Source organism: Hyperoodon ampullatus (assembly GCF_949752795.1).
Source record: "Hyperoodon ampullatus genome assembly, chromosome: 18".
Classification (NCBI taxonomy): domain Eukaryota; kingdom Metazoa; phylum Chordata; class Mammalia; order Artiodactyla; family Ziphiidae; genus Hyperoodon; species Hyperoodon ampullatus.
The window spans coordinates 39,884,395-39,908,140 of record NC_136931.1 but is presented as its reverse complement, the minus strand read 5'-3'; the positions used below and the strand labels follow the sequence as shown (position 1 = coordinate 39,908,140).

Sequence of the window (23,746 nt, the reverse complement as noted above, 5' to 3'; positions counted from 1 at the left end):
CCAGTGTGGGTTCTAATTGTTTGTTCGTTTAGTGACTTCTCTAGGCTATTTTTACAAAGACTGTATTTTTTGTCACGCGTGGTCAGTGAAGTGTCTCTTCTGAGATTTGACAGAGATTTCCTTAAGTGTCCAAAGAGACATTTGACAGAGATTTCCTTAAATGTTCAAAGCAAAACAAACAAACCCCACATCAAACAACTCACAGTCTCTGCAGTTGACATCTGGGTGAGTGTTGGGACAGGCCTTCAACATTCAGCAGGCAGCTTACAGCTTACATCGGGTCTTCATTGCTGTGCACAGGCTTTCTCTAGTTGCAGCGAGCGGGGGCTACTCTTCATTGCGGTGCACGGGCTTCTCATTGCGGTGGCTTCTCTTGTTGCGGAGCGTGGGCTCCAGGCACGCGGGCTTCAGTAGTTGTGGCACGTGGGCTCAGTAGTTGTGGCGCACGGGCTTAGTTGCTCCGCGACATGTGAGATCTTCCCGGACCAGGGATCGAACCCGTGTCCCCTGCATTGGCAGGCGGACTCCTAACCACTGCGCCACCAGGGAAGTCCAATAGCTCTTTGCTTTTTATTGCTGGATAATATCCCATTATATGATGTACCGCAGTTCGTTTATCCATTCTTCTGTTGAGAGACATCTTGGTTGCTTCCAGTTTTTGGCAGTTATGAATAAAGCTGCTATAAACATTTGTATGGACATAAGTTTTCAGCTTATTGGGGTGGATACCTAGAAGTGCGATGGCTGGATGGTATGGTAAGGCCCTGTTTATGTTTAGCTTTGTAAGAAACTGCCAGTGTGGAGCCCTTTCAGAGCCCTTGTTCCCCAAAGCATCTCACTCTCCAGCTTTTCTCCCTGGCTTTCAGTGCTGTCTGTTGTCGGCCTCAGTTAATATCCTTTGCCCCAGGCTGCAGTGACTGGTTGACTGCCTTGAATGTTTTTGACAAATGCCTTCCCCATGGCCACTCTCTGCTCTGAGCAAATTCTGAGTTAGACACAACTCAGAAGGCAACTCCCAAAGGCAGCACCTTTTCATTAGACCTTCAGAAGCTATTTGACAGGTCAGGACAGACAGCCTCAGTTCTTTGAGAACAAGGTCCTGTCTGCTCCCTCCCACACCAGGAACCCACAAGAGAAGGGGGGTGTTGTCTTCAGAATCACTGCTGAGCTGTAGAGTGGGGAAGCGGGGGTGGTTCATTCACCTTTCTCTTGATAAGTGTTTGCTTGGTTGCTGTAAACCTTACTATTTTCCACAGTTCAGACAAGGTAGATTGTTTTCACTGTTTCTATGCTGGCATGGGTGGGAAGATTTTAAATTAGTAATTCAAGCTTTTTACCCTTATAGGTCTTTTCAGATAGTCTGTCTCCTCGAGTCAGTTTTGGTAATTTATATCTTTCTAGAAATCTGTCCGTTTTTGTCTGAGTTGCCTAATTTGTTGGCATGCAGTTGTTTATAGTATTCCTTTACAATCCTTTGAATTTTGTAAGATCATGAGTGATGTCCCTTCTTTAATTTCTGATTTTAATATTTTGACTCTTTTCTCTCTTTTTCTTTTTAGGATCAATTCTACTAGTTTACATGTTACATAGTTTATTCCTTTTCTCTGGCGGTTACGGTTAGATTCTTTGAGTGTGAATACTTAAAGTATGAAGTGAATCTTCATCTTTCTTTTTGTTTTTACTAAATGATTCAAAACCTGTGGTAGTGTTTGAGCCAAAGTGTACAAGGTACAGTCTTATGCCTTGTCTGGAAAAGTCTGTGTAGACTCTTGAATCCTGGTTTTCCTGTGCATTGAGTTCTGCGCTGACTCCTGCCTTTCCTCAGTCTGCAGGTGGTGGTAGTCCTTGTCTTCTAGCCTCGTTTCTGTTGAGAAGTTGTAAATGATCTGCCTGGTCTTCCTGGTAGTCTTTAGGGTTTTCTCTTGGTCTTTAGGGTTCTGCAGTTCTGCTTGTGTGTCGAGGAGTGAATTCATTTTTTTTTTGTCCTGCTCTGGCCTTGCAGTGCTTGTTCATGATTAACCATATACCTTCAAGAATCATATCTTTAAGTCTGGAGCCCTGTGTTTCCGCAGTTCTGGAAATCCCTCCGCCATCCTGAGGTACCATGTCTTCTCCATCCTCTCCTCTTCCCTTTCAGGACCCCTTTTAGGCATATGTTGGACTTTTGCATTTGCTTCTTCATTTGTATTTTCCATTTGTTTCTCTGTCTGCACTGAATTCTGGGGGAGAATTATCTTCAGATTGCTCTGCCCGTTCATTATTTGTCTCTTCAGCACTGTTTATCTGCTGTTTAACCCTCCCAGTGAGTTTTAAATTTACAAGTCTTTCATTTCTAGAAGTTTCATTTGTTTCTTTTAAAAAATGTCCTTGCCCCTTGTGTCTTCTTCTTTTCTCTGCTAGGTTTTGTTGTCTCTCGTCCTGTTTTTAACTAGTTCTTGTGATGCTTTTCAAGGCTTGTGTGCGGTGTTTTTCTTTCATTTATTTAGTTTTCCTGTGGATGGCTTGGCTCTTCCAGGGTCCCAGGTCTCCCTTGCCTGTGAACTCAAGTCCCTGTTTCCTTTTCCATGTGTTTGTTACAACCTCAGGTCCCAGCCTCCAGGGTAGTGCTCTTTAAGAGAAATATAATATGAGCCATGTATATAATTTAAAATTTGCAAATAGCCACATTAAAAAATAAAGAGGTAGATGAAATTAATTTTAATAACATATTACATTTAAGCCAGTAGATCCGAAATATTATCATTTCAACATGTAATCAATATGAAAATGAATTATTTGGGGTACTAAGTCTTCCAAATCCAGTGTATTTGACACTCACAGCAGGTCTCAATTCGGGGCCACATTTCCAGTGTGTCATCACCACATGTGACTGGTGGCCACCATATTGGATGACAGTTCCAGGCCCTGTATTGGAGTCTGACTTTCCCCTTGGGCCAACTTGTGCTCGCACCTGTGGCTTTGAGTTTCCTCATTGTTGCTGGCACTTGGGGTCTTACCTGTCTCTTGAGCTTGACTCTGTATTAAAAATGGTCTTTTCTCCTATCTCTATGTGTTTATAGTTGGAGAAAGAGGTCAGTTTAGTCCACCATGTTGCCAAAATCCTTTCATTTATTCCTTACAACCATCTTTTTTTTTCTTCTTCTTCTTCTTTTTTTAATTTTTATAGGGGTATAGTTGATTTACAATGTTGTGTTAGTTTCAGGTGTACAGCAAAGTGAATCAGTTATACATATACATATATCAACTCTTTTTTGAGATTCGTTTCCCATATAGGCCATTACAGAGTATTGAGTAGAGTTACCTGTACTATACAGTAGGTTCTTATTAGTTATCTGTTTTATATATAGTAGTGTGTATGTCAATCCCAATCTCACAATTTATCCCTTCCCCCCACCATCCCCTGGTAAACATAAATTTGTTTTCTACATCCATGTCTCTACTTCCGTTTTATAAATAAGTTCATTTATATCCCCCTTTTTTTAGATTCCACATATAAGTGATATCCTATGATATTTGTCTTTCTGTGTCTGACTGACTTCACTCAGTATGACAATCTCTAGGTCCATCCATGTTGCTCCAAATGGCATTAGTTTGTTCTCTTTTATTGCTGAGTAATATTGCATTGTATATATGTACCACATCTTCTTTATCCATTCCTCTGTTGATGGACATTTCGGTTGCTTTTTCCTTACAACCATCTTATGATGGAGGTACTCTTACGCTCATTTTCCAGATGAGGAAACTAGGGCTCATGGACCTTAAGTGACTTGCCCAAGGTCATGTGGCTGTTAAGTGGCCGAGAACAAACCCCCATACAGGTCTGTTTGAATTCCAAGTCCACGCTCTATCCACCATGTGTGTTGCCATCTCATAATTGTGATTCGTCCTCGTTCATTCTCAGGAAATAAACACCACCAAGAGCTCTCTCCTCCCTGACTCCTTACACAGCCTTGCTTGTCTAGAGAGTAGCTGTTGGCTGAGACCTGGTAGTGGAGAGCCATGGACCAGTGCAGCCTGGGGGACAAGGGCACCCTTCCATCCGAGATGCACCTCCCTTCGTTTCCCGAGAGCCAGGCGCTCAAATGCAGCGACACCCTCAACCGGGATCTGGGGCCTGGCTCACGAGACCTGCTGTACGACGGCCTGAGCCACTTGGACCTGGACCTCAGCCTCCTGATGCCCGACGCGCCCAGCGAGATGCTGGAGGACAGCTTAGATGCCCTGTCCGTGTATTCAGGGAAGGACAGTGACTCCATGAAGCCGCTGGTGGAGTATGCAGATCCAGAATCTCAGACTGCCTTACAATAATACCCACTCTGCTTTCCCCCCAGAGTGCCAGCAGTAAGAAGCAAAAGAAGAAATGAAAGTAAAAGCACTTTGCAGGCTGGGAAGCACTGGACAGAGGGTAGTGATTTTTACCAATACTGTTAGAATACCTTCCCACAGTCCATTGATGCAGTTCTAAGTCTTTCTCTTCCGCAGCGGAGGAGCAAAGGGAGAACTAGTGGAACAGTCAGAGACGTTGGTTACATCACCTTTTGGTTTACCTTCAGACTTCCGCCATAGGATAAATTTGATTTTTGTTTTTAACCCACTTCATGGGTTCTTGGGTAAGTTGCTTAGACGAGTTGACTTAGAGCTCCTTTGTATTTATAATCACACCACACGCATGGAAGGCCACATCCGGAACAGCCCTGCAGAACAAATGTCAATGTTAATTGGGATCAGCAGCTCAAGAACTGTCCTGTGTACTCGCTAGAATGAAAGACTGCCGAGGCCCGCACTCCACACAATGTAGACAAGCCGTTAGCCTTGTCCCCGTGTTGGAACCGTGGCTAAATGTGAAATCCTAGAAACCAAGGCCATCCTTGGTATTGCAGGTGCTGGGCCAGGCCTGGTTACAGTAATTAAGGTTCTCAACCTGAACCACAGAAATTACCTAAAAATGCTGCTAGGGTGAGTACGTGTGCGTTTTGCTGGGCAGAGAAACTGTGATATTTCACCAGATTTTCATATGGGTCTGTGCCCCCCAGTGAATGTTACAAAGCATTAATCTAGTTCAATTTTTCCTAATTTGTTTTAAAGTTGAGGATTTTTTTTTTGGTTACCTTATTAAAAAAAATCCACTGAACGTTAAATTTTAACTCTTTACACTTCTCTAACTTAAATTCAGATTCATACAAATGGATATGCTTATATATTTTAATTAGAAAGTGATATATATTTATATAGAAAAGTTAGAAAATAAAGAAAAGTAATAACAATTAAAATCCCCACCATGGCTCCCACACGTGGATTTTTAAAAAACGTAGGTGAGGCCACTAGGGTACACATGGTTTTGCAGAGATGTATTAAGTGTCTAATTCATTTGAAGTTTCTAAAACTTAGTGAGTCTGCTTTCTTATATGAAGGTAGACTATTCGGTTGTCATTGTAATGGTTATTCCATTGTATTGTCGGACCATATTCTTGCCTGATAGAATGTTACAGTGGATCTGTGAATAACTTTTCCATTGACTTTTCTCTTGGATGAGTTCTTCGCACATATTCCTCCGTGTAGGCTTGCTGGTCGGAGAACACACACAGTTTTAGAGCTTGTGCACATGCTTTCTGGGAAGAGCAAGTGGCTTCCCGGGCCAGTGACTCAATGTGCCTGTTTTTCAGTGTCCCTGCCAATTTCTTTGAAACCACATTTTGTTCTCTAGTTTAACAGTTGCTTTAATAAGCATTTTATTTATTTATTTATTTTTAGAGAAAAACTTCTGTTTGTTTATTTGCTGCGTTGGGTCTTCGTTGCTGCACGCGGGCTTTCTCTATTTGTGGCGAGCGGGGGCTACTCTTCTTTGCGGTGTACGGGCTCTTCATCGCGGTGGCTTCTCGTTGCAGAGCACGGGCTCTAGGTGCACGGGCTTCAGTAATTGTGGCACGTGGGCTCAGTAGTTGTGGCTCGCGGGCTGTAGAGTGCAGGCTCAGTAGTTGTGGCGCACGGGCTTAGTTGCTCCGCGGCATGTGGGATCTTCCCGGACCAGGGCTCGAACCCGTGTCCCCTGCATTGGCAGGCGGATTCTTAACCACTGTGCCACCAGGGAGGTCCTAATGAGCATTTTATTTTATTTTATTTTATTTTTATTTATCTATTTTAAATACTCATCTTTTTTTTAAAAAATTATTATTATTTATTTATTTGGTTGCACCAGGTGTTAGTTGTGGCAGGCGGGCTCCCTAGTTGTGGTATGCGAACTCTTAGTTGCCACATGCATATGGGATCTAGTTCCCTGACCAGGGATCGAACCCGGGCCCCCTGCATTGGGAGCGCGGAGTCTTATCCACTGTGCCACCAGGGAAGCCTTCTAATGAACATTTTAAAAGTAAGTTAGCATGGCAAGGACTTTCCCACATGGGAGTCCTATTTTCCCTCATTTAAACTGTTAGAATCATTCGACCACTCAACACAGCAGCTTTTCCTATGAAGAAGATGTAGACCAGACAGGTTAAGTGACAAATGGCCAGAGACAGAGTTGGGATGAGAGTCGAGGTTCCTTTCTGCTGTGTCTCTCAAGCTACATCTCAGCCACAGAGAATTAGCCTTTGGGGTCCTTTAGTGCAGTATGCACGCCCTGACCTGTTGGATTCTTGGGTCCAGCCTCTGCTGCATCCTAGATGAAGGGCAGGTTTTTTTTTTTTTTTTTTTTTTGTGGTACGCGGGCCTCTCACTGCTGTGGCCTCTCCCGTTGCGGAGCACAGGCTCCAGACACGCAGGCTCAGCGGCCATGGCTCACGGGCCCAGCAGCTCCGCAGCATGTGGGATCTTCCCGGACCGGGGCACGAACCCGTGTCCCCTGCATCGGCAGGCGGACTCTCAACCACTGCGCCACCAGGGAAGCCCGAAGGGCAGTTTTTAAACTTGCTATCACGTGAGGCAGTCTAATCCATCTTAAGGGGTAGAAAAATCTTTCATGATTCATCCATGCAACAGTTACTGTGTGCCTACGAGTACAGGAATGGGAATCCCAGGAGCTAGGAACACAGCAGCAAGCCTGCAGAGTTCTTAGGTCTTGTATCCACTGTCCTTACGTTTCTAGTGATTTAAAATCAGCTTCCCTATACTTTTTTTTACACATGTTTTTAATATAAATTTATTTATTTATTTTTGGCTGCATTGGGTCTTCGTTGCTGCATGTGGGCTTTCTCTAGTTGCAGCAAGCGGGGGCTACTTTTCGTTGCGGTTCACGGGCTTCTCATTGAGGTGGCTTCTCTCGTTGCGGAGCACGGGCTCTGGGCGGGTGGGCTTCAGTAGTTGTGTCTCGTGGGCTCTAGAGCGCAGGCTCAGTAGTTGTGGCGCACGGGCTTTGCTGCTCCGCAGCATGTGGGATCTTCCTGGACCAGGGCTCCACCCCATGTCCCTTGCATTGGCAGGCGGATTCTTAATCACTGCGCTACCAGGGAAGTCCGCAGCATGTGGGATCTTCCTGGACCAGGGCTCGACCCCATGTCCCTTGCATTGGCAGGCGGATTCTTAATCACTGCGCCACCAGGGAAGTCCCTCTCTTTACCTTTTATTAATCAAATCTAGCTCTGCCCCTTGTAGCAAGATAGAAGCAGTGTGCTCCCTCCTCCACATCCTGGCCCTTCAGCTACTTGAAGACATCTCCCTCTCCCACATGGACATTCCCAGCCTCTTCACCTGTTCCTCTGATGAGGTGATTCGTGGAAATACCTTTTATCATTTACCCAAGAAGTACATAAACATGGAAAATTCAGATATACAGGAAAAGGAAAATTAAGTTGATCCATGATCCTACCAATCAATCCCATTCTGTTTGTTTGTATTCAAATTTATTTGTCCCTTCTAAAGACTAGATCATTCCGTTTTTCAGCAATCCTCTTGTTACTGGCACAGCACTTAGTGGTCTGGCATGAACATCCTTTCACGTCATCGGATATTTTCCTACAGTTTTATCTTAAATGCCTGCGCCATAGACCATTGAGGCCAGAATACAGTCACCCACGTGCCCTCGTGTCAGTTATTAGGTGGTTTCTCACATTTCACCAGGAAAAACAATGCTGCAGTTAACTCGCTTGCAGTTCACTGCAAGATCTCCGTTAATTTGTACAGATCTGCCTTAATTTCCTTAATTAAAAAACCCAGAGTGGAATTGGCTGGGAGAAAGGACTTAAACTTTTCTAAGATTTTGCCTTGTGCATTTCTGGATTGCACTTGCAAGTGTGCTGTTGATGTTACCGTCATGAAGCCCTGCCTGTCGAGTCACTCTGTCCTGGAAGCACTCAGACTGTTGCTGTCCCCTCCCTTACCCCCCAAGTGTGGCTTGAAGATTGGGTGCGGCCCTGGAGGGGTGGCCTGACCAGGGTCCCTTCTCCGCCTCACCTGGTGCTAAGCCTGGTATTCTCTGCGAGTGCGGCTGCTGAAGTTGGGGTTCTCGGCCAACGCCCTGAGTTGGACTCAGCTGCTGAAGTTGGTCCGAGGGTGGTAGAGTGCTTCGGCCCGGGCTCCGATGTCCCCGGATGTCATAACCTGTGCTTTCTCCCTCTGTCTAGACCTGGGGCTAGGCGTGTTCAAGTTGCCCAAAGAGGCTAACAAAAGAGGCAGGGCCACGTCTGGGAGCACAAGGAAAGGAAAGCGGCAGCACAGTTCCCCACAGAACACACTCCTGGACTGCAGCCTCTGCGGGAAGCAGTGCCAGTTCTCTCAGCAAGCACTACCTGACGCACAGCCAGGAGAGGAGACACGTGTGCAAAATCTTCAGCAAGGCCTTTAAGCGTCAGGACCACCTGTATGTAGGAGTCTGGTCGGGATGTCTGTTCAGGGGGCTGCTGGGGGTTGGGCGTGTTCCCGGTTCTTTTGCATCCCCTCCCATCCACCTGCACCGCCCCCCACCGTCAGGTGTCCCAGGTGTGTGCGACCTGTTCTCCTCCCACGGCCAGTGTTTGTGGGGCCAGGGCCTACACTGCCCTGGACAGCCCGCCCTCCCCAGCCTCCAGATTCACTCCAGTGAGGAGAGTGCCGCTGCGATTTGCAGACAGGACCCATGTGCTTTAAAAACACACTCCAGAGGCTATTTTGTCACGACGGGAGTTGGGCTAACTGTGTAGAGAAATTTTTAGAGTCCCTGGTAGGTGTCTGAGCAGAAGAGATATGCACTCCATGAGGAATATACGTTGGGATAACACCAGGGCGTAAGAGGTTCTGAGATGCCTGTTCCTAGAACATGGCAATGGAGTGTTCACTCTTTTTTTTTTCCTTAATTCCCCCTTTTATTAACTCAGTTTTTTTTTAAACTTGACTTTAAAAAGCAAGGTCAGTGTAAGAGGAGCAGAATTCCATTTGTTCTTCATGTCTTAGAAATGATAAGCTTTTCTTGCTGCCGAGGGAGGAGAGACAGACTTTCAAACTGAGAGACTCGTAAGTGGGAGAGGACGATCCCTTGCATGTTTACAGCTCGCCCGGCCTTTACTGAGGCTTCGATGGATCCCGCTTTCATTGTATCCTCTCCCCTCTCGCCATTAAGGATGGGAAATGATTTACTCCTGCCACAAGCTGCTAACAGTTAGGGCTAGAAAGTGGGTCTCCGGATGCCCTCTCTGCTGCTTCCCGCAGATGGAGGCCAAGGGTCCACGTTTGGGAAAGGGTTTCATTATTTACTGGGTTCCATTGATTAGAACCATCCGGAGTAGGATTGTTGGGAACCCAGAGGGTGATTTACCCATTTGTTTATATTTATAATATATTAATGCAGGTATAAGTATGATGTAAATATAATACATACTTGCATTCGTTTATATTTGCAGAAATTATAGGCAAATTTGGCTTTTTCTTTTTCTTTTTTTTTTTTTTTTTTTTTTGCTGTGGGGCTCCCAGGTCACTGTCTAGAGGACTCCTGTGGGAAGGCAAAGACTCCTTTGTTCAAGGAAGGATCATCCCCAAGTTAGCATTTCCTCAAGTGCGTTCTCAGAACTCTGGTTCTCTGGTTCTTGGGGATGCTATACGGGTCTATTTAAAAAAATGGTTTTGTGGGCAAATAAGTTTGAGAGACATGGAAAGTTCAACAGATCTCTCTTTATCTGCTCTGTGGCTTTTCAGTTTGCTACTAGGAACCTCTAAGAAGTAAACAATGTTTTTTCCAAACTTATTTGCCACCTGGGCCCAAGTCCTCAGGGAGCAACTCTGGAGACTGGTGTTCCTTAGGAACCCACTTTGGGGAACTCTGACTTGGCTCCCACTGATTTTTTAAATCTCAGATTAAGGGTTTGCTTAGGGGTGAGGGCAAGAGCTCCCCCTTCCAGAGGGCTTTGGCCTTAGCAGGGGTCTTTCCTCATAGGGTCTGAGCACAGTTTCTGAGTTGCGATGCTGCTGCCCCCTGGGGACACGCCTGGGTTCCTGCAGTTAGTGACCCACGCCGAGACACCTGCTAACTTTCTCCTCATGTGATTCCAGGACTGGGCACACGCTCACTCACCAGAAGACCAAGCCCTTTGTGCGCAGTGCGCAGGGCTGCAGCAAGAGCTACTGCGACTACCGCTCCCTGCACTGGCACTAGGAGGTCCAGCACGGCCTGTGCATCCTCAAGGAGGCCCCCCCGGAGGAGGAGCCCTGCGGGAACTCACCCCATGCGCACGAGGTGGCAAGCCAGCCTGCACCCGTGAGCCTGTGGTCCCTGGTGTCCCTGGAAGCCCCATCCCCCAGCTCCCTCTTGCCCAACCGAGACCTCCTGTGCTGTATCATGAGCAGCATCGTCTGCCAGAAGATCCCTTCTCCCGGGCCAGCCCTGGGAGGGCCTTCAGACGGCGGCGAAGGGAGGATCACGGCCTGTTCCTCCCTGCCCTCATCAGGGTCCTCCTTCTGGGGCCCAGCCAGCACCCCGGCGGCCCCAGGAGCCCTGGGCACTGAGGTTCCCTAGGAGCCCCGGCCCCCACGGAAGGAGCCGGGCACGGACGTGTTCACAGCCATCCACTCGTGGGCAGCGGAGAACAGCGGCCCAACCCAGCTGAGCCAGAGCTGCCCCTGCTCCAGCCCCCATCATCCCTGGAGGGCTGGCCCGAGGGCACTCCCCTGCCCGACTGCCTGCCTCTGTTGCATAGCCAGACTGTCCCTGCCAGTTCCCAGCCATCAAGCCACAGTTTCCAGTGGCTCCAAAACCTGTCGGGCTGCCCTAAGAGCAAAGGAAACAGTATGTTTGTCGTCCACAAGCCCTCTGCAGTTCTGTCCCGGTAGGGCTCCGAGCCTGGCCCCGGGCTCAGCAGCGCCTCCTCTGCGGGGGAGCCCTCACCCAGCTGGGGCACCGGTCTGGAGGACATGCCGCCCTTCCCTCCCACGCTCCTGAAGGCACCAGGGGAGGCCTCGGGCGACTCCAGATATGTCAGCACCAGCGGGGAAGACGACTCCTGGGCTTCCAAGAGGCGCAAGTTCGACTGCGACACCTTCTCGTGGCAGAACCCTGGTGAGCCTGGCCCCCAGGACGGCCAGAAGTCCAGCGGCCTCCCGTCGGATGCCACGCTGCTCTTCCGGCAGCTGTTCCTGAAGTCTCAGGAGTCTCTGGTGAGCCACGAGCAGATGCAGGTGTTCCAGATGATCACCAAGTCCCAGCGGATCTCCTCCCACACCCAGGTGGCTGCTGCCTCCTCCCAGCTTCCCACACCCAACGGCAAGCAAATTGCCCTGAAGTCACTGCAGGGGCCGTGGCCGCAGCAGCCCCCGCCTATGGCGCCCACTGTTGACTCTCCATGCTGGCCCCGTGAACCCTGAGCCAGAGGGATCCCTAACCCGCAGGAGAAAATCCAAACCTGCTTTCCCCACAGAGGCCTCCCCCAGCACAGTGAGCCAGGACACAAAGGGAAGACCAAAAGTGGCTGCTGCTCCACCTGCCCTCACCGCATCGTCCCTGGACCCTCCTGGGAACCCAGACATCTCCTCTCTGGCCAAGCAGTTGAGATCCTCGAAAGGGACCTTGGACCTGTGGGACATCTTCTCCCCCGGGGCCCTGCGTTAGACCCAGTTAGGAGGAGAGGAGCCATCCAGAGCCCACCTCCCAGGGAAGCAGGCCCAGTCTGAGAATGGCACCGCTTCCGGTGCCACAAAAGGGTAAAGGGCCCGGCCTGCTCTTGGGCCGGAGGCTACAGGCTCTTCTCTGGCAACTCCAGGGCCCAGCGCTTTTCAGGCTTCCAGAAGGAGAAGTTAAAAATGGGTATGTGCTGTGCAGCTTCTCCAAGCCAGGTAGCCATGGCCTCGTTCTCGTCGTCGGCCGGGCCTCCAGCGGATCCTCCCTGGGACTCCAAGTCCAAGCTGATGATATTCAACAGGATCCAGGTACCAGGGCCCTCTCACGGGAGGTGACCATGCGGGAGGCAGAGTGTCGTCCTTACCTGTGTCCGTGTTTCTGACTTGTCCAGGCACTGTATATAACCTCAGCAAATCGTCAGATGCAGTTTGTTTACAGAGGGGGGAATGAAGGTCCAGAGAAGTGATGGTTCCTTCCATCACCCTCCGCCCTGCAACACACACACACAAAACAGAACAGGGCTTTAGAGTTGTCAGAGACACTTTGCGTCATGTTTCTTCACTAAACTTTTTCTATTTGCTTTTGTTCTGCCTTTCGCTTCCTTTTGGATTTGCCTCCTTCACTTCTTTAGAGAATGTAAAGGCAGAGCTCCTTTGCCCTTGATATTTGTACGTGAAATGCTGTGTCTATTCTGGTTGTGAATCACAGGTCCACAAGTCCGACTTGGCCCTTGCTGCAGGCCTGGGGCCGGTCCGCCCTTGTGGAGCAGCTTGGGCCCTCCCACATCGTGCCCATGAGGTCCTGGGCGCAGAGAGCTTGGCCACGTCTCTTCGTGATGTTCCGAGGTCCAGCATCCTTCCTGTCACACCACAGCTACCTCCTCCTCTTTTTTTTTTCACAGCTTTAATATTCACGTGCCATCTAATTCGCCATCTTGAAGTGCACCATCCAGTTTGTTTACGAGGTTGTGCACCCATTGCCACTCTTTGCCAAAACACTTTCATCACCGCAAGAAGAAACCCAAAACCCTTGGTTGTCACCCACAATCTCTCCATCCCTCCCAGCCCCTGGCAACCATGCATCTACCTTCTGTCTCCATGGATTTGCCTATTCTGGACACTTCATGTGATTGGAATCATAATGCTGCGTGGCCTTTTGTGTCTTTGGCTTCTTTCACTTCACATGATGTTCTTAGAGTTCCTTTGTGCTGTAGCACGGGTAAGAACTTCACTCCTTTTTATCGCTGGTAAGTTGTTCATTGTATGGATACACCGTATTTTATTTATTCATTCATCCACTGATAGATATGTGGGTTGTTTTCACTTCTTGGCCATTGTGATAACGCTGCTATGAACATTTGTGTACAGATTATTGTTTAGACATATGTTTTCATTTCTCTGGGGAAATACCTAGGAGCGGAATTGCTGGGCTATAGGGTAATTCTATTGTAGGAAGTGCCAGACTTTTCCAAAAAGCTGTGCTGTTTTATATCCCTACCCAGAGTGTATGAGGCCTCCAGTTTCTCTGCATCCTCACCAACACTTGTTATTGTCCAGTTGGTTCTTTTGATTACAGCCACCTTAGTGGGTGGGAAATGATAATCTTATTATGGTTTAATTTGCATTTCCCTGATGGCTAATAATCCTGAGCATCTTTTAATGTGTTTATTGGCCATTTGTATATCCTCTTTGGATAAGTGTCTCTTCAGAGTCTTTGCCCATTTTTAAATTGGGATGTGATTTTATTTTTGAGCTGTGAGAGTTCATTATGTATCACAGATACATAAATCTACATAGCCCCTTATCAGATACATGATTTGCAACTTCTTTCTCTTATTCTGTCTTTTCACTTCTTGATGATGTCCTTTGAAGCACAGAAGTTGTAAGTTTTGCTGAAGTCCAATACGTCTGTCTTTTGTTTGGTTTTGGAGTCATCCAAGAAACCACTGCTTACTCCAGGGTTACCAAGAATTATACCTGTGTTTTCTTCCAAGTCTTATAGTTTTCACTCTTGCATCTCATTTCTGATATGTTGGCTCAGATGTATTTTCATCTTCAGGGTGGAAATATCTACCGGCTCCCCCACCCGATGAAGGAGGAGAACATGGCGGGTGGCTGGTAAGTTCCGAAGCCCCTCGGGAATCCTCTGGTGGCTTTGTTGTGCTGGCCCTGGGTGAGCGAGCTCTGAATGCTTCACTCCTGAAGGGGCGAGCACCAGGTCACAGAGAATCGGGGGCATCATCTCCATTTCTTTAGGGTTCGTCCAAAGCTGTCTGTCAGAGGATCAGTGTTTGGGGACGGAGTCCCATTCTCCCTTTCTTCCCCACAGTAACCAGCACAATGGTGGTCCCACAGACTGGGCAGAGCCAAGGAGCATTTACGTCTGCAAGAATTGCAGCCAGATGTTTTATACCGAGAAAGGGCTGAGCAGCCACATGTGTTTTCACAGCGACCAGTGGCCGTCACCTCGAGGGAAGCAGGAGCCGCAGGTGAAGGGGCTCGAAGCTGCCATTCATCTCAGGATGGAGCCGTTCTCCTGCGGGGAGCCTGGCTGGGGGCCGGGAGTCAGGGCTGTGCTGCTCTGGAGGGGCCCCTTGCTCCCTACGTACTGTGTCTCTTAAAGGGCTGGCTCTTCTCTGTGTGTAGGTGTGTGGCATGGAGTTTTGCAAGCCACCAAGACAGGTGCTGAGGCCGGAGGGGGACAGGCAGAGTTCCCCGGGAGGCAGGAAGTCCTTGGACAACATGACCGCAGCCCCTTTGGTGGTCCCTGTGTCGGTGCCAGTGGCTCCAGCGAACCATCCCCCAGGGAGCAAGGTGGGTGCACTTCCTTCCAGCTGCTTTCCAGCTGCCAGTTGGAGCTGTGAGAAAAGCCCCCAAATCCTGACTCCAGAAGAGCTTGATTTGCATGTTCCTTCATCCATTCAACCTCCAGTGAACTTCCTTTGTGTCTGGCCCTGTGCTGGGCAGGGCTGGGGACACTGCAGCAACCACAACAGGCCTGCCCCCGTCTCCTGGGGCTCCCAGCCCAGTGGAGTAGATAGACCCATCCCCGGATACTGACGACCCAGAACGGGCCGGGCTGGGAGAAGGAGCTGTAGGAGCCCCTGCGGCACCAGAGACCCTTCCTGAGGAAGGGGGTGTTGCAGCTGAGAGCTGGAGGATGAGGAGGGGTAAGATGGGCAGAGAGGAAGGGAGATTGCGTGGAGGTAAGAGAGAGTGTAGCAAGGTCAAGCCGTCGTCTCTTCAGCCTGTGCTGGAAGACCCCACCTGGAGAAGTTCATGCTGGACTCGGAGACGGGGTGCATGGAGCCCACTGTTTGTCTCGCAGGAGCTGCTGTCATTTTGAGGGCAACAGGTTTTCCTTTTGTCATGCTGTTGCATCCATCTGGCCCCCACTCTTTAAGTGCCAGTCACTTTAACAACGGACGTGAGTTTCCAAAATGGTCTGAGTGAAGGCCTCTCCTTGGGAGGTGTGTGTGCCTGAGAAGGCCCCAGCCTCAAACATCGCCCGGCTTAGGGTCTGGAATCTGGCTCAGGCGTGGTGGCCCTGCCTGGCTTCCTGCGCTGAGGACTCTTTGCACGGCCATGCTGGGTGTGCGTCTGGCTGGTCAGTACAGTTTCCCGCTCTCAGGCCATCTTGAGGTCTGAGCTCTGGGGCTGGTGGCCTCAGGTGACCCCTGTGGTTCTGAAGTCTCTTCTTCTCCAGGGACAGGAGAAGGACGGGGAAGAGAGAGACAGCAAGGAGAGCAGCCAACACAGGAAGCGGAAGAAGCTCCTCCGGCCCAAGGCACTGCTCATCCCTCCTCCGCCCTCCATGTCTGGGGAGCCGGGCCCGGGAGGATGCCGCCATAGCTGCCTGTGCTCGCCCGTGTTCCTGGTCGACCGCCTCCTGAAGGGACTGTCCCAGTGCCCTGCCTACACGCCGCCCCCGATGCTCAGCCCCATCCGGGAGGGCTCTGGGCTGTATTTCAACACTCTGTGTTCCACATCTGCCCGGGCCCGTCCCGACATGCTCATCAGCGCCATGCTTGGTGAGTGAGCTTGATCACCCCATGATAGGACTGCGGGGGGCCAGAACCCCGCCCCCTGTAGAATTTGGTCCAGCCATTCCCTCTGGCCTACGCTTGGGTGTGGTCTGGGGGTCCTGTTGCTGTTCAGAACTATCCCAGGACCATCTGGGACCAGCAGCCTTCTAGGTGCTTATAATTTTGTAGCCAGAAAGAAAATTGACGCAATTTAGCCTAACCACCCTTCTGCCTGCCCTTTCGAGTAATTGTTTAAACAGCTTTATTGAGATATAATTCACATGCCATATGAATCACCCATTTAAAGTGTACAGTGATTTTTTAGTGTATTCTTAGGATTGTACACCCATCCCACAATCTAATTCTAGAGCATTTTCATCACCCCAGATGATTATATCCACGAGCGGTTACACACAGGCCCTGTAGCCCCCAGCTCCTCTGCCCTGGGCAACCACCAGTCTACCAACCTACTTTTTCTATGGGTCTCCCTGTTCTGGACATTTCATATAATTGGGATCGTACAATATGTGACATTCTGTGTCTAGTTTGTTCACTTAGAATAATGTTGTCAAGGTTCATCCATGTTATACTATGCATCAGTGCTTCATTTCTTTTTATGGATGAATGATACTCCATTCTCTGGAGAGACAACATTTTATTTATCCATTCATCAGTTGAGGGGCATTTGGGTTGTTTTCGTCCTTTGGCTATTGCAAATAGTGCTGTTAAGAACATTTATGTATAAGTTGTTTTTGGACATAAGTCCTGATTTGTCTTGGGTATACAGCTCAGAGTGGAATTGCTGGGTCAAAGGGTAACTATGTCTAACCGTTTAAGGAACTGCCGGACTGTTTTCCAAAATGGCCGGGTCATTTTAAATTTCCAGCAGCATTGTATGAAAGTTCCCGTTTCTCCACATCCTTGCTAACACTTCTTATCTGTCTTTTTCATTAGAACCATCCTAGTGGGTGTAAAGTGGTAGCTCATTGTGGGGTGTTTGTTTGTTTGTTTGCTTGTTTGTTTTGCGGTACGTGGGCCTCTCAGTGTTTGTGGCCTCGCCCGTTGTGGAGCACAGGCTCCGGATGCGCAGGCTCAGCGACCATGGCTCTCGGGCCCAGCCGCACCGCAGCAAGCGGGATCCTCCCGGACCGGGGCACGAACCTGCGTCCCCTGCATCGGCAGGCGGACTCTCAACCACTGCGCCACCAGGGAAGCCCTGTCTTGGTACCTTTGTGGAAAATCAGTTGACCGTAAATGATTTGAGATTTTTCTTCTTTTTTAATACAGGCATTTTACAGCTATAGATTTCCTTCTGAACATTGCTTTAGCTACATTTTGTAAGTTTTAGTATGTTGTGTTTTTATATTCATTCAGCTAAAGTATTTTCTAATTTATCATTTCACTTCTTGTTTAATACACTCACTATTAAAGAGTGTGTTGCTTAATTTTCACATATTTGTGAATTTTCCAAATTGCTGCCTTTTATTGATTTGTAATCTAATTCTCTTGTGGTCAGAGAACATACTTTGTTTCTTTTTCAATTTAATTTATTTAATTTTTTTTTTATTTGTTTGGCTGTGCTGTATGGTTTGCAGGATCTTAGTTCCCTCAACAGGGATCGAACCCATCCCCCCTGCAGCAGAAGCGTTGAGTCCTAATGACTGGACTGCCAGGGAATTCCCTTAAATTTATTTTAAAATTTAAAATTTATTGAGGCATGTTATATGGGCTAGAATCTGGTCTGTCTTGAAGAATGTTCCATGTGAATTTGAGAAGAATGTATTCTACTGATGTTTGGTGGAATGCTGTATTTTGTCTGTTTTGTCTAGTTAGTTTCAATTTCCTTGTTGATCTTCTGCCTAGCTGCCCTATCCACTGTTGAAAGTATTGAAATCTCCAACTATTATTTTTTAATGGTTTATTTCATCCTTCTGTTCTGTCGTTTGTTGCTTGGTGTATTTTGGGGTTCTGTTTTTAGGTGTGTATATGTTTGTAATTGTCACATCTTCCTCACGGCTTGACCTTTTACCATTATGATGTGATTGTGACTTCATTTGTCATTACTACAATAATTTTATCATTATCTCTAGTAATACTTTTTTGTTTTAAAGTCTAATGTGCCTGACATTAGTATAGTCATTCCATTCTCTTCTTTGGTTGTTGTTTTCTTGGTATATATTTTTCTCTTCTTTTACTTTCAGCCTATTTGTGTCTTTGAAAATAAAGCATGTTACCTCTAGACACCATTAGTTGGATCATGTGTTTTTTTATCCAGTCTTAGAAACTCTGCCTTTTGGCTTGGTTTGTTTAATCCATTCTTGTTTACTGTTATATTGATATGGTTGGATTTACATCTGCCATTTTGCTTTCTATTTTCTATATGTTACATGTCTTTTTCTCCCTCTGTTCCTCCTTTCCTGCTTTCTTTTGTATTAAGAGAGTATTTTCTAGTGTAACATTTTAATTCTGTTAATTTTTCACTTTTTCTTAGCCATTTCTTAGTGGTTGCTCTAGGACTTAAAATATATGTCTTATCAGAATCTGTTAGGATGTGTAATAACTCACGAACAATGAAATTTAGAAACACTGCTCCTATCTAGCTCTCTTCCTTGTAACTCTTTTGCTATTATATGTGAGAGACCCAGTAATACCTTACCGGTCATGTTTATTGCTTTATATACTTTTATTTCGTGTAAAAACACTGAGAGAATAAAGGAAAGCAAGCATGATTTATAGAGGTTGTTATATTAACCTTCTTATTTACCATTTCTGATCTCTTCATTTATTCTTGTGGATTTGAGTTACTGTCTGAGGTGATATTCCTTTACTCCAATGCAGCTGTGCTCCTTGTGCAGTTACTGTCACATATATTATATTTCTATATGTTAGAGGCCCACAATACATATTGTTTTATGCAGTTATTTTTTAAGGCACTTAAGAAAAGAAAAGAAATATGTAATCATACTGATTTTTATAGTTACCCATATTTACTAGCGCTTCGCTTTTTTTTTTTTTTTTTTTTGGTTTGGATTCAAGTTACCATCTGATGTCATTTGCTTTCAATCTGAAGGACTTTCTTTAGTATTTATTTTTATTAGGGATATATAATTCACATACCATACAATTCATCCCTTTAAAGTATAGAATTCAATGGTTTTTAGTATATTCACAGAGCTGTGCAACCATCACTACCATCAGTTTTCAGAAATTTTCATCATCCCCAAAAGAAGCCCTGTACTTATTAGCAGTCCCTCCTTTCCATCCTCCCCATCCCCAGCCATGCGTAACGACTAATCTACTTTGTCTCTATCGATTACGCTATTCTGCATATTTCATATGAGTGGAATCATACAGTATGTGGTCCTTTATGAATGCCTTCTTTTAGTTAGCATGATGTTTTTAGGTTTCATCCACGTTGCACTATGTATCAGTACTTTGTTGCATTTTGCGGGCTGAATAATATTTCACCTTTAATATTTCTTGTAAGACAGGTCTGCCAGCAACAGGTATTCTCAGTTTGTATTTATCTGGGAATGTCTTTATTTTACCTTCATTTTTGCAAGATAATTTGCTGAGTAAAAGATACTTGGTTGACACTCTTTTACTTTCAGTGATTTGAATATATTATCCCATTGCCTTGTAACCTACATCGTTTCTGTTAAGAAGTTAGCTGTTAATTTTACTGTAGTGCCCTTGTATGTAACAAATTGTTTTTCCCTTTTTGCTTTCAAGATCTTATCTTTATTTTTGCTTTCCACATTTTGCCTATGTTATGTCTGGATGTAGATCTCTTTGTGTTAATCTTTCTTGGAGTTTATAGAGTTTGCTGGATATACATATTATTTTTCATCAACGTTGGGAAATTTTCAGCCATTAATACTTTAAATATTCTGTCCCTTTCTCCCCTCTTTCTGGTACTCCCACTACATATATATTGTTGCATTTAATGACATCTCACATTTCTCTGAGGCTCTCTTCACTTTCCTACATTTTTTTTCTCTCTGTTCTTCAGATTTCATAGTCTCCATTGTTCTATCTTCAGGTTTGCTGATCGTTTCTTCTGCCAGCTCATATCTACTGTTGAGCCTTATTTTGGTTATTGTACTTTTTTAACCGCTGAATTATTTTCATTTGGTTCTTCTTTTTTTTCTTTTTTGACTACATCGCACAGCATGCAGGATCTTAGTTCCTCGACTAGGGATCAAACCCATTCCCTCTGCAGTGGAGGCACGGAGTCTTAACCCCTGGACCGCCAGGGAAGTCCACATTTGTTTCTTTTTAAAAAAATAATTTCCATCTCTTGATGGCATTTTCTCTTTGATGAGAAATTTTTATTTTATCTTACTTTAATTCTTTAAGCATGGGAGCCAGGGAAAGAAGAAGCCCCCATCTCCTTGGCTGCACCTACCTGGGTAGAGCTTCCGTTTCAAAGAGCTGGGGGCTAGGTGGGTAAGGGAGTGGGCCATGGCTCCAGTGCCACACACTCTCACTGTTCTTCCCAAGATTTAGTAGATTTTCTTGAATGAGTATTTCTTAAAATGCTGTATGCCTTTAGGACAACTTGCAGAGACTTTGGCTTACTGTTCTTTTTTTTTTTTTTTGAATGATTTCTATCAGTAAATTTGTTGTTTTGCCGAGTTCCTTACTCTACTTTTTCAGAAGTCTTATCCCTCTTCCATGCAATCTTTTTTTTATGCAGATATTTTAACAGCTTTATTGAGATATAACTAGCATACAAGAAACTGCACATCTATAAAGTATAGTATTTTTTTTTCTTTATAACAAATTTAATCAGTTATACATATACATATGTTCCCATATCCCCTCCCTTTTGCGTCTCCCTCCCACCCTCCCTATCCCACCCCTCCAGGCGGTCACAAAGCACCGAGCTGATCTCCCTGTGCTATGCGGCTGCTTCCCACTAGCTATCTACCTTACGTTTGGTAGTGTATATATGTCCATGCCGCTCTTTCACTTTGTCACAGCTTACCCTTCCCCCTCCCCATATCCTCAAGTCCATTCTCTAGTAGGTCTGTGTTTTTATTCCTGTCTTACCCCTATGTTCTTCATGACATTTTTTTTTCTTAAATTCCATATATATGTGTCAGCATACAGTATTTGTCTTTCTCTTTCTGACTTACTTGACTCTGTATGACAGACTCTAGGTCCATCCACCTTATTACAAATAGCTCAATTTCATTTCTTTTTATGGCTGAGTAATATTCCATTGTATATATGTGCCACATCTTCTTTACCCATTCATCCGATGATGGACACTTAGGTTGTTTCCATCTCCGGGCTATTGTAAATAGGGCTGCTATGAACATTTTGGTACATGTCTCTTTTTGAATTATGGTTTTCTCAGGGTATGTGCCCAGTAGTGGGATTGCTGGGTCATATGGTAGTTCTATTTGTAGTTTTTTAAGGAACCTCCATACCGTTCTCCATAGTGGCTGTACCAATTCACATTCCCACCAGCAGTGCAAGAGTGTTCCCTTTTTTCCCCACCCTCTCCAGCATTTATTGTTTCTAGATTTTTTGATGATGGCCATTCTGACTGGTGTGAGATGATATCTCATTGTAGTTTTGTTTTTTGTTTTTGTTTTTTGCGGTACGCGGGCCTCTCACTGTTGTGGCCTCTCCCGCTGCCGAGCACAGGCTCCGGACGCGCAGGCCCAGCGGCCATGGCTCACGGGCCCAGCCGCTCCGCGGCATGCGGGATCTTCCCGGAGCGGGGCACGAACCCGTGTCCCCTGCATCGGCAGGCGGGCTCTCAACCACTGCGCCACCAGGGAAGCCCTCTCATTGTAGTTTTGATTTGCATTTCTCTAATGAGTAAAGATGTTGAGCATCCTTTCATGTGTTTGTTGGCAGTCTGTATATCTTCTGTGGAGAAATGTCTATTTAGGTCTTCTGCCCATTTTTGGATTGGGTTGTTTGTTTTCTTGTTATTGAGCTGCATGAGCTGCTTATAAATTTTGGAGATTAATCCTTTGTCAGTTGCTTCATTTGCAAACATTTTCTCCCATTCTGAGGGTTGTCGTTTGGTCTTGTTTATGGTTTCCTTTGCTGTGCAAAAGCTTTGAAGTTTCATTAGGTCCCATGTGTTTATTTTTGTCTTTATTTCCATTTCTCTAGGAGGTGGGTCCAAAAGGATCTTGCTGTGATTTATGTCATAGAGTGTTCTGCCTATGTTTTCCTCTAAGAGTTTGATAGTGTCTGGCCTTACATTTAGCTCTTTAATCCATTTTGAGCTTATTTTTGTGTATGGTGTTAGGGAGTGATCTAATCTCATACTTCTACATGTCCCTGTCCAGTTTTCCCAGCACCACTTATTGAAGAGACTGTCCTTTCTCCACTGTACATTCCTGCCTCCTTTATCAAAGATAAGGTGACCATATGTGCGTGGGTTTATCTCTGGGCTTTCTATCCTGTTCCATTGATCTATCTTTCTGTTTTTGTGCCAGTACCATACTGTCTTGATTACTGTAGCTTTGTAGTATAGTCTGAAGTCAGGGAGCCTGATTCCTCCAGCTCCAGTTTTCGTTCTCAAGATTGCTTTGGCTGTTCGGGGTCTTTTGTGTTTCCATACAAATTGTGAAATTTCTTGTTCTAGTCCTGTGAAAAATGCCAGTGGTAGTTTGATAGGGATTGCATTGAATCTGTAGATTGCTTTGGGTAGTAGAGTCATTTTCACAATGTTGATTCTTCCAATCCAAGAACATGGTACATCTCTCCATCTATTTGTATCATCTTTAATTTCTTTCATCAGTGTCTTATAATTTTCTGCATACAGGTCTTTTGTCTCCTTAGGTAGGTTTATTCCTAGATATTTTATTCTTTTTGTTGCAATGGTAAGTGGGAGTGTTTCCTTGATTTCACTTTCAGATTTTTCATCATTAGTATATAGGAATGCCAGAGATTTCTGTGCATTAATTTTGTATCCTGCAACTTTACCAAATTCATTGATTAGCTCTAGTAGTTTTCTCATAACATCTTTAGGATTCTCTATGTATAGTATCATGTCATCTGCAAACAGTGACAGCTTTACTTCTTCTTTTCCGATTTGGATTCCTTTTATTTCCTTTTCTTCTCTGATTGCTGTGGCTAAAACTTCCAAAACTGTGTTGAATAAGAGTGGTGAGAGTGGGCAACCTTGTCTTGTTCCTGATCTTAGTGGAAATGGTTTCAGTTTTTCACCATTGAGGACGATGTTGGCTGTGGGTTTGTCATATATGGCCTTTATTATGTTGAGGAAAGTTCCCTCTATGCCTACTTTCTGCAGGGTTTTTATCATAAATGGGTGTTGAATTTTGTCAAAAGCTTTCTCTGCATCTATTGAGATGATCATATGGTTTTTCTCCTTCAATTTTTAATATGGTGTATCACGTTGATTGATTTGCGTATATTGAAGAATCCTTGCATTCCTGGAATAAACCCCACTTGATCATGGTGTATGATCCTTTTAATGTGCTGTTGGATTCTGTTTGCTAGTATTTTGTTGAGGATTTTTGCATCTATGTTCATCAGTGATATTGGCCTGTAGTTTTCTTTCTTTGTGACATCTTTGTCTGGTTTTGGTATCAAGGTGATGGTGGCCTCGTAGAATGAGTTTGGGAGTGTTCCTCCCTCTGCTATATTTTGGAAGAGTTTGAGGAGGATAGGTGTTAGCTCTTCTCTAAATGTTTGATAGAATTCGCCTGTGAAGC

The 23,746-nt window shown here is 45.8% G+C and overlaps 1 pseudogene across 1 annotated transcript in view; it reads left to right on the top strand.

Moving 5' to 3' along the window:
• Positions 1–3,867: 3,867 nt before the first annotated feature.
• Positions 3,868–23,746, top strand: part of LOC307066101 (zinc finger protein 541-like) — a 32,022-nt pseudogene continuing 12,143 nt past the window's right edge. Inside the window, exons 1-7 of the transcript in view lie at positions 3,868–4,306; positions 8,556–8,791; positions 10,453–12,321; positions 14,072–14,130; positions 14,342–14,501; positions 14,659–14,826; positions 15,719–16,043. The product of the transcript in view is annotated as a zinc finger protein 541-like (transcript). The remainder of the gene's footprint in view (positions 4,307–8,555; positions 8,792–10,452; positions 12,322–14,071; positions 14,131–14,341; positions 14,502–14,658; positions 14,827–15,718; positions 16,044–23,746) is intronic.